Here is an 11,071-nt window from a genome sequence, read left to right as displayed (position 1 = left end):
AAAAGCCAAAAAAAAAAAAAGATTAGTGGACTTCTTGATTTTTAAGATTTATCGATTCCCATGCATAAAAGAAGGATTTTGTTTGTTTGTTTTTTATTTAGACAGTGTTTACAAAACTGCAAATAATAGAGTTTCAGGTACACAATGTTCCAGCTCCAAACCTACTACCAGAGTCCCTCCACCAATGACTCCAGGTCCCTCCCTGCCCCACACCCACCTCACCTCCTTAGCAACTCATTTCAGAAAAGGAAGCTCGAGCTCGTTAAAGACTCCCATGCTTATAAACTTCCTCTCCTTTCCCACTAATATTCAGGGTTTACATTGCTTTGACAAGATAAATACTATTCACGCATGAGCCCTATAATATACCTTAATTGCCTTTCCTTTCTTGAACAATTTCTCCTTCTCTTTGGACTTAATAATTGCACTTCCCCCCTTAGTTGAATTCCCCGTGACTTTTCTGTGGCTTTCTATATAACCGCCTCTAAAACAATGTCCTCTTCCTAGGGAATTTGCTTCCAGATCTTTCCATCTGACCTCTGGACAGGCAGCTGTTTTGGCCAGCAGTACAACTGCCATCTCATATTTATTCTCTGAGGCTCTGGCTCTGGATTAATCTCCGGCTTAAGGAAATGTTGTGGCTGGCTGGATCCCACCACTCCCACACCCCCAACCAGACCATTAGCACTTTCTCTATATCAGCAATAAGGTTGCTTCACTTTCTCATCATTCATGTGTTCACTGGATAAGCTCTTTTCATTTCCATTTCCGTTCTAGCTTTCCCTTTGCATTCACAATTTGGCTAATGGTTTTGTGCAAGAGATAACTCTTGGCTTATCTGGGCTCCTGAGGAGAGGAAGAGAGACAGGACCAGCCTAGTTGGTGGAGCAGATCTCTAAAGCTCGCCTTATATGGAGTAGCCTGTAGTGACCCAAACAATGACAACAGCCAAGATCCCAGATCACTGTAACGGATCTAAAGAAAAAAAAAACACTTGAAATATATCAAGAACTAGCAAAATGTGACAAGGTAAGGACATGCTATTGGAAAAATGGCGCCAGTAGACTTACTCAACAGAGGGGTGTCTCAAACCTTCAATTTGTGAAAAATGCAGTCTCCCTAAAGTGCAATAAAACAAAGTGCAATAAAATGAGGTATGCCTGTAGCCGTAGATCTTCTCTTCTGGGCTGATCAGATTGTCTCAGGGAAATCGCTTTATCTCTCATCTAACAGTGAGATAAGAGACTTCGGGTGAGGAGGGGGAAGGGAGCTTATCAGAGCAGACTTTCTTTTTCTCCTGCTGTTATGTCCTTTCTGTATTATAAACTTCTAGCTCCCTATTTGTGTTGGGGAGAAGTCCTGTGGAGGCTTATGATACTCAGAAACTCTCAATCCATCCTCTTACCCGCCAATCCTTCCTGAAATTTTCAGAGCTATGTGCCTTTCATCCCCCATATAGGTTTTAGGTAAGCCAACTACCTCTGTTCACTTGCTTTGGGCTTCCAAAATAGAGTTACTGTGGGCTTGACTCCCAATTCCCTGGTCACATGGATTTAAGTCCTTTAAGAACAAGGAAACTTTCCCAGGGGACAGGAGAGAGTGCTCAACAGAACATGCCAGCCCTGCTTTGTACGCAGGAGGCTTGGGTTGGTCCTCAGCCCCACATGGCTCCAAAAGCACCTTCAGGAGCAAACCCAACTGGGAGTAGCCCCTGAGCACCACTGGGTGTGTGAAAACAAACAACCAAACTCCTTTCCCGTCGAAAATTGGAGGCACTTGCACAGAGAGAAGGCATGGTCTTTCAGCACTAGTGTCTTGCAGCCCTTTCTGGTTTCATTTGAAAATGATCCAAGAGTGATACCCTGACAGCTTGCTGGAAACATTCTTGGGGGGCGGGAGGGAGAGAGAGGGGAGAGACAGAGAGACAGAGATATAGAGAGAGAGATAGAAAGGAGACAGAGACAGAGCAGAGGGAGAGAGAGAGAGAGAGAGAGAGAGAGAGAGAGAGAGAGAGAGAGAGCACTCAGAGTGATGACACACATGCCTTTCAAGTGCAAGGTACCGAGTTGATCCCTGCGTGGGCCCTGGAGCACTCCAAGTGTGTCATCCCTGGTAGCCCCAAGCACCATCTATCTAGCTCCTGCTTCTTCCCACGTGATCCTTTGCTTCTTTTCCTCCTCAACTCTGGCTCTGAATCTAGATTATTCCACAGGCCATCTTGCCCCACGCCCCTTTCCCTGGAGGGCCTGGTACTCTCCTGGGTTTCCTCACTCCTGTTCTGTTCTTCCTCTCCAGGCCCGTACATGGACGTGTCCTGTCCTACACTGCTAGCTCAGCCCTTTTCTTTCTCAGCTGTGTGTGAGCCACATCTGGTGGTACTCTGGGGTCGCACCAGGGCCACACCCTGTGTTGGTTGCTTGGTGGGGTCAGCGAGCATGTGGTGTTGGGGATTGCAAAGAGCTTCACACATGCTGGGCCTGTTCTTTATCCCTGGAGCCACATCCCTGGCCCTTGTTAACTCTTATCCTCTCTAGAGGCGTTCTGATTAATCATGCAAATCATCTGGTCTCTCTTGCCATTTCCTTAAACCAGAGCCTGTATCTCATCTCTATGGCGTTCAGACCGATCTATACATCTAGCTCTTGGCGAGACCTTCCTGCCAGGATGTTTTACAGGAACCTCGAACTCAATATTACCCAACTTGAAATCACTTAACACATATAAAACGTTTCTGCTATCTGGAAAGCTTGAGAATGTTATTAGTATATATGTACTTTAGAAAACAGAATCATGCCTTCTTATAGAATTCAGGTGTCTCATTGTATCTCATCGGTGTGTCTAAAATATTGCTGTCACTCATCAAATGGCCCTGATCATCAACATAGGAAGAAAAAGAAGGAGAAGGAGACTAGCTGTTCTCTACCCATTACAATGATACCACCATTACTGACTGTTTGGCATGTATTATTCTTCCTGGGACCCTGCCCGCCCCCCGCCCCCCAAGTTTATTCAACTGATCATCAAGTTGATCCTATCCCATTAATATCTTCCAACAGACTTCCTGTTCGCATTTCACTGTCCTGCCCTATTCAATCCTCTCCCACCGAGTCTAACTGGGAAAACCATAAGGGCTAGTTTCTCAGCCCGATTCTCTTCCCTCCTTTCCATCCTCTAAATCTTTACCAAAGTGATACAGCTGGCACACTTGTTTGACCGTGAGATCTCTTCTTGGCATATTTTAGTTTTAGAGCTGAATTATAATTGCAATTATAACTATAGCAGAGAGAGGGGGAGGCTGATATTTAAAATCATAACAGACCGCAGCTGCAACTTCGCCTGAGGCGTGCATTCCTCCAGAGTACAAGGCTCTATGGCGTAAAACCCCGGGTGGAGGCAGACTGTAAACCAAAAGGAGTGCAACTCCTCTGCACGCAAACCAGCCTGCTTGTGGCTGAGCACTGAGGAAGCCCCTGGCGGTGGGATGAGCTGAGCAGTGATGTACAGCGTCTCAGAGCAGGGCTGGTAGGTGCATGGCTGCCTGGGCTGTCACCACTGTCATCTCGAGATTTGGAACATTCTGGGCTGTTCGAGCACCCCTCCACCCAACTGTTCTTTTCCTCATGCCTTTAATGAAGTTCATTATGGGCTGGTACCTAGTCCAATCCCTGGCACTGCATGGTTCCCCAGCACCACTGGTTGTGAACTGCAACCTCCCACCACCCCAACAATAAGAAAAATTTATTACTGCTCTAGTCAGCTTGAGACATAGGTTTGAGAGCAGAGAGGGTGTAATGGGCAGAGAACACCACTCCTAACCAGAGAAGGAGGTTTGTCAGCTAGGAAAGAGTATTTGAAGAGATAAAAAAAATTGTTGTAGGGGGCTAGAGCAATAGCATAGCCGGTAGGGCGTTTGCCTTGCACGTGGCTGACCTGGGTTCGATTCCCAGCATCCCATATGGTTCCCCAAGCACCACCAGGAGTGATTACTGAGTGCAGAGCCAGGAGTAATCCCTGAGCATCTGCTGGGTGTGACCCAAAAAGGAAAAAAATAAAAAAAATTGCTGTAGCAGGAGTACCACTGTAGCACTGTCCTCCCGTTGTTCATCGATTTGCTTGAGCAGGGCCAGTAACATCTCCATTGGAGACTTTGTTGTTACTGTGTTTGGCATATCGAATACATCATGGGTAGCTTGCTAGGCTTTGCCGTGAGGGCGAGATACTCTCGGTACCTTGCTGGGCTCTCCAAGAGGGGCGGAGGAATCGAACTCGGGTCGGCCGTGTTGGCCGCATGCAAGGCAAACGTCCTACCTGCTGTGCTATCACTCCAGCTTGTTATTTATAACAAGCAATACAAAATAAATTATTTAGGATCTGCTTTTGGGGCAGGCTTGGTTGGTGGTGGAAAAATTCGAAATGATGGTGGTGGGAAGATATAATGGTGGTGGGATTGGTGTTGGGATTGGGATTACATATTGAATGTAATAAATTATTGTGAAGAACTCTAGAAGAAAAAAAATAAATGACCCAAACAAAGGATTTTATTGGGGGAAAGAAAAAGGAAAGCACCATGAGTGGGGTGAAAGAAGCCAGGCCACTCTGCCTACATGTACTTTTGAGAAAAGGGGGCCAGGTATTTCCCCAGACTGGGCACAGCTTTGCCTGCAGGAACCCAGGAAACACCAAGCAGAGCCGTAGAAGCCCTGAACAAGGTCAAGTCTGTAAGCCCTGAGCCCCTCCGGACTGGCCCAAAGCCAGTAAAATAAAGGGGCTAGAGAGATAGTCCAGCAGGTATGGCAATGGCCTTGCCTGTGGCTGTCGTGGGTTTGATCCTGGGAATCCCACATGGTCCCCTGCACCTTACCAGGAGTGATCCCTGAGCCAGGAGGAAATCCTGAGCATAGCCAGGTGTGGGCTCCGGCCCTTAAAATAAAAGTGGTGCCCTGCAGGCCTGGGAGGCACATCCAGTGGCTCTCTGCCAGCCAGGCCTGGGGTTCTCTGTGAAGGCACCAGGATTTGGTGCTACTCAAGCCTTGCCAGGCTAGAGATTACCCAGGCCACCCTGATGGCACCAGGGCCTCGAGGCTATACCCAGTGAGGCTCAGGGGACTATGAGGTGCCGAGGACCCAACCTGGGTCAGCTGTGGGCCAGGCATGCTCCTTATGCCCTCTGCGATCTCTCTCTCTGGCCCCTATTTTATTTATTTATTTATTTATTTATTTATTTATTTTTTCCTTTTGGGTCACACCTGGCAATGCACAGGGGTTACTCCTGGCTCTGCACTCAGGGATTATCCCTGGCGGTGCTCAGGGGACCATATGGGATGCTGGGAATCAAACCCGGGTTGGCCACGTGCAAGGCAAATGCCCTACCCGCTATGCTATCGCTCCAGTCCCTGGCCCCTATTTTAAAAAATTATTAAAAAAGTTAAAGAGCATGGCACACATAGCTCTACCTAACTAAATAAAAGTACTTGAACATAAAAGGGCAATAATTAAAATAACTGAGCTAGACATTTTTCTATTCAACGTAGAAAGGAAAAAAAGAAGAAATTGGAGCTTGCAGAATCTAGGAACACATGGTTGTTTGGTTTTGTGTAGTATGAACCTCATAACAGAAGCAAAGGTGGGGTTTCAAATCAGTGACAGTTAAATTTTAAAGACTCATCTCTCTCTGTCTCTGTCTGTCTGTCTGTCTGTCTTTCTCTCTCTCTCTCTCTCTCTCTCTCTCTCTCTCTCTCTCTCTCTCTCTGTCGGATTGTTCTCCACAGAACTTTTAAATCTTTCTCTCAACTCTTGCTTCACCCCTTCCCATAATCTTAAGATTAGCTCCTTTTAACCAGTGTCTCCTTACTCCTAGGTCAACTTTCAGCTCCTCCCAGGGGAGGCATTTGGTTACTGATTCCAGTTTGACCAGTGACTTTCCAGGAGATAAATCAAAGTCGGGGCCAATCACCGAAGCATAAGTGAAAACAGCGAGTCTCTCCTTCATATTCTGCAAGTTGGAAGAAATGCTCCAAGGAGGTATAGTGGGCCCTGGTGAACAACCGAGCTGGTGGAATCCTCTCGTCCTTCCCAGGAGACAGCAGTGGGCTGCCTCCGGGATAACACAGTGGCTGGGCATTGGGACCAGAGAGGCAGAGGTATGTCCTGGAGGTAAACAGCCCCCAGTACAGGTGGAGAGACCTCATGAAGAAAAACAGGGCTCCAGAGCCAACCCAAGAAGAAGCCGGTCAAGTCAGCAAACAGCAGCCACTGAGCAGCAAGGCTGAGGTGTGAGGGAGGGGAGGGAAGCAGAGATGTCCTAGAGTGTCTTAGTCTACGGCTTCTGGATGGTTTTAAGCTCATGGAACCAAACAAATAGAACCAAGTCCAAGCTTCGCTGCATTCCTGGCCAAGGCACTTCACCTGTGTCCTGCTTCCTGAGCTCTACAAGATGGAGTTCATTAATCAGAACACTATAGGATTATTTAAGAATTGAATGAGATCATCTATATGGAAATACTTAGCTTCAGGGGACAGAGAGACAGTATAAGGGTTAAGGGGCTTACCCTGGATGCTGCCAGCCCAGCTTCCATTTCTGGCACCACATGTGGTCCTCCTTGCCCCGCCAGGAGTGGTCCCTTACCACAGAGCCAGGAGTAATCCCTGAGCACTGCTGGACCTGATCCCAAACCAAACCAAAATAAAAATAGAGAGAGAGAGAGAGAGAGAGAGAGAGAGAGAGAGAGAGAGAGAGAAAGGAAGAAAGGAAGGAAGGAAGGAAGGAAGGAAGGAAGGAAGGAAGGAAGGAAGGAAGGGAAATAAAGAAAGAGAGAGGGAGGGAGAGAGAGAGGGAGGAAGGAAGGAAGGAAAAAATAGAAGGAAGGAAGAAAAGAAAGAAAAGAAAAGGAAGAAAGAAAGCAAGCAAGCAAAAAAGCAGCATGGTAATTAGATAAAAAGTCCTGAAGTATTAGAAAAAAATAATTATTATTACTATTTAAAATAAACAAGGCCTGACTGCAGTTCTTGGAGAATTTGTAAATTAAAATCAAATGCGTGGCAACATTTTAAATGAAAAAAGATGATTTGCTAAGCAAGATGGACATAGAGTAACTGGCACTCTGGCCAGTGTGCCCAGGGGGTAAGGCATGACGCGACAAGCCCAGGTTCCCGAGTGGACTCCCTTCCTCCCATTCCCCTTCCAGGCACAGTATGTTTGCTGGCACACAGGTCTGGGGAGATGGGCTGGAGACGGGGGCGTCTGGAGCCAAGCTTTCAGCAAGCAGGGCCAAGAGCTGCTCTCCTATGGAAGCATATGCTCATATACGAGCAAATAACCAGACCCTCAGGAGATAATGGGAGCCAGGCTTCTTACTGTGGAGAAGGGAACTGTGTGTAGGGAAAGAGGCGGGAATGGCATGTCTAGAGACACACATGCATTTCCTTGCGCTGTCTCCTGAGAGGGCCTACCACCAATTTCAAACACTATACCTTCCTTCCAAATCTTGGTTCCTAAATGTAGTATCCACTGAACAGAATGAAGGTTCCTAAGAAAAATGGCTGAAAAGTACAAGTGGAGGCAAGAATATTTGGTTCCTCCATAAAGTAAAAAAATGCTCAATGAAAGCTAAAAAAAAATCTCTGAAGGATACAGAAATCAGCTGAAAGGACTTTCAACTAGCCAAACTTCAAACGTTTTCTTTCGGTTTTGGGGCCATCCCTGATGGTATTCAGGCCCTGTGCTCAGGGTCTCTACCCAGCATCACTCAGAAGACAAAATGCTGTTCTGGGATTTAAAGCAATGTCACGGATACAGCTGTATGCTAGAAAAGTGCTTTAATCTTTGTACTATCTCTCCAGAGCTTAAAGGTTCTTTAAAAATCAAAAATACATGGCTGAGGATGTGGCTCAGTGATGAAGTGATACTCTGCAAGCAAGAGACCTGAGCTGATCCTCTGAAAGGGGCAGGGGTGGGACAGGAGGGAGATATCTCAAAGCACTGGGATACATGCTTTGCATGCAGGGTGTGGCAGTATATGTTTGGTTCCTGGCACCACCTGGTGCCCTGAGCACTGACAGGAGTGACCCCTGAGCAACAAGCTGGCAGTAGCCCCTGACCACCAGGTGTGACCTCCCTCAAACAAGCAAGAAAATATATAGATGTAATATATAAAATATTGAACATGTAAAATATATAATATCCTATATCTGTGTTATGAAGGGTCCAGGGATGCTCAGTAGACAAGTCCCGGCTTTGTAGACATGAGTGGCACATCTTAACATGCTGAGGGTGACCCTCATTCTTGTGGCACTACTGTTTGGGATTCCCAGTGCCATGACAAAATGTGCAATCTCTGGCCTACAGCAGTCAAGGTGAGTGCAAGCACAACCAAAGGATGCACCAAGAGCAGAGTCTGAGTGTACAGCGACCCCATGGATGTACCCCCAGTCTCTGCAGCATGAAATGAGAGGGAAGGAGAAAATTTATCTAATTTTTACAAAGGAACCTGATGAGCAGAAGCAGAATTCTGGCCTTCTGGTTGAATGCCAACTACATATGGAAGTAAAAATGCAGTTAGAAAATCACCAGTGGGCAATGCAAGTATCAGATAAAAGTTTGATGAGGATCAGCTTTACATAATCTCAAAGGTCATCTCTCCAAATATCTTCTCAGTTAGAAAAGGAAATATATTTTAATGAGTGAATCCGTTTACAAGTGAGGAAATGTATCTGAAAACACATTAACCAAGTGGTCATAGTTAATATCTACAGTCATGGTCCCAATGGATATCAGACACTGAGAAGAGTTCATCCTTTCAGTGGAATTCTTGCCAAAAGTGCATTACCTGAATCTAATCAGTAGAAAATAGGAGTTGACATCTGGTGAAGACCTTTTTTCAAAATAACTGGTCAAGGGCAAGGTCTATCTATCATGGGGTTTTAGAAAACTAAAACCCCATGATAGATAAATGCAATGTGTAAATCCTGGGCCAAGGAATAGTAGCTATAAAGGACCAGTAGCTATGCAGGGCTTTACTGTTTGAATATGAACTCTGGAAAGTACTACTGGACTGGAGAGATAGTACAGAAGATAAAGTGCTTACTTTGCATGCGGCCAACTCAGGTTTGATCCCTAGTACCCCTACGGTTCCTTAGTGCAGAGCCAGGAGTAAACCCTGAACACAGCTGGGCACGACCTCAAATTAAAAACAAAACAAAACAAAAATTTAGAAAACAATAGAAAGTACTACTGTTTCAAACTTTATTTATTTTCATTTATTTTTAATTTATATTTGTTTTGGGCTATACCCTGCAGTGTTCAGGACTTTCTCCTGACTCTGTGGTCAGGGATCACTCCTGGTGGGCTCAGGGAACATATGTATGTCAGGGTTTTCTAACATAAATATTCTATTAGCCATTCATGATCTGAATTCTGGTGAAGAGATGGATTTGAATATGATACACTGAGAGTGGAGGAGGTGAGGAAGAGGGAGAGGGGGAAAGGGGGTGGGGGGAGAGAGAGAGAGAGAGAGAGAGAACACCTGGGAACAATAAAGAAAATGGAACTGAGAATTTCCTGGAGTTTTAAAAGATACCAGATTCAGGGTCAGGAATCCCAGTAAGTTTCAAGAAAGGTAAATGGAAAGATATTCACATTTACATATATCCCATGAAACTGAGAACACTGTTAAAATGTTCTCAAAAGAGTCATTGAGAAAAGACAGATATGTCAAAAGAGTGATCAGAGTTCTAGCTGACTCTCTCTCTCTCTCTTTCCTGTGTGTGTGTGTGTGTGTGTGTGTGTGTGTGTGTGTGTGTGTGTAGCTTTTGGACCATACTGGTGGTGTTTGGGGGTTACTCCCAGCTCTGGGCTCAGAGGTCACTCCCAGCAGTGCTTGGGAGACCATGTGGTGCCAGGGATTGAACTCAGGCCTCCCACGTGCAAACCACGCACTCAGCCCATTGAACTATCATTCCAGTCCATGACTTACTATTCCAAATCAATACTGGAACAGACTCAGATGTGGTTAAAGTGGTGGAGCACAGGCCTTGCTCCTGCAAGGTCCTGGATTCAATCCTTGGTACAACTGGATATGATCCTACAACCATTAAAATAAAAAATCAACGAAACATTGTAAACTGGAAACCAGAAGCCAAGTAAGGAAGGGTATGTCTGGCATTCTGCAGATCCCTTAGGGAGACTCTTAGCTTGCCATGTCCTGTATATTAAGGATTAAAGTAAACCATAACAACCCAATGCAGACAGAATTAGCAACAATCAGACTAGCAATGGAGGCTTGGGGTCACCCCTCAAGGAAAGGAAGTAAGAAAGCCAAGAAGCTTGCTGAAGGTGAAGAAAAAACAGAATGGGTATGGAAGGTATAGAAGGGAGAAAGAAAGACCCACTGCCAGCCAGTCACAGACATGGAACAGTGATTGTCAAGTACTTTTTTCATGGATCTGCTGATTTTTCACAGAAGGGACCATTTTTGTCCCTCAAGCCTATTTACATATATGTTTATATGTACATACACATGCATCAGGTGGAGCGATAGCACAGTGGATAGGGTGTTTGCCTTGCATGTAGCTGACCCTGGTTGATTCTTCCATCCCTCTTGGAGAGACCGGCAAGCTACTGAGAGTATCCCGCCTGCATGGCAGAGCCTGGCAAGCTACCTGTGGCATATTCGATATGCCAAAAACAGTAACAGTAAGTCTCACTTCATGTTCCTGGAGTGAGCAGACATCACTGGGTTACACTAGCATGTGACAGGGATGAATGGAGATGTTACTGGTGCCCACTCAAGCAAATCAATGAACAAAGGGATGACAGTGCTACAGTACTACAAAATGCATTAGGCAAAATTCTTTATCTTTTCTTATTTCCATATCATGTAACAATATGACATACTCACTTTATATCAGTATTTAAGTATTGTTAAATTTGCATCATAATATTTCAGCGACAGGCTGTTAGGAAAAGAGTGAATACACTCAGGATTTTACCATCTTTGGCAAAGTGCAATTCTGTTGTCTACAGGACAATCGTATCATGATGAACAAAGCTACGACTCTGTTATTGTTTTTACTT

Source organism: Sorex fumeus, unplaced genomic scaffold (assembly GCF_029834395.1).
Source record: "Sorex fumeus unplaced genomic scaffold, SorFum_2.1 ptg000044l, whole genome shotgun sequence".
NCBI classification, from domain to species: Eukaryota; Metazoa; Chordata; class Mammalia; order Eulipotyphla; family Soricidae; genus Sorex; species Sorex fumeus.
This window is presented reverse-complemented; position numbering follows the sequence as displayed.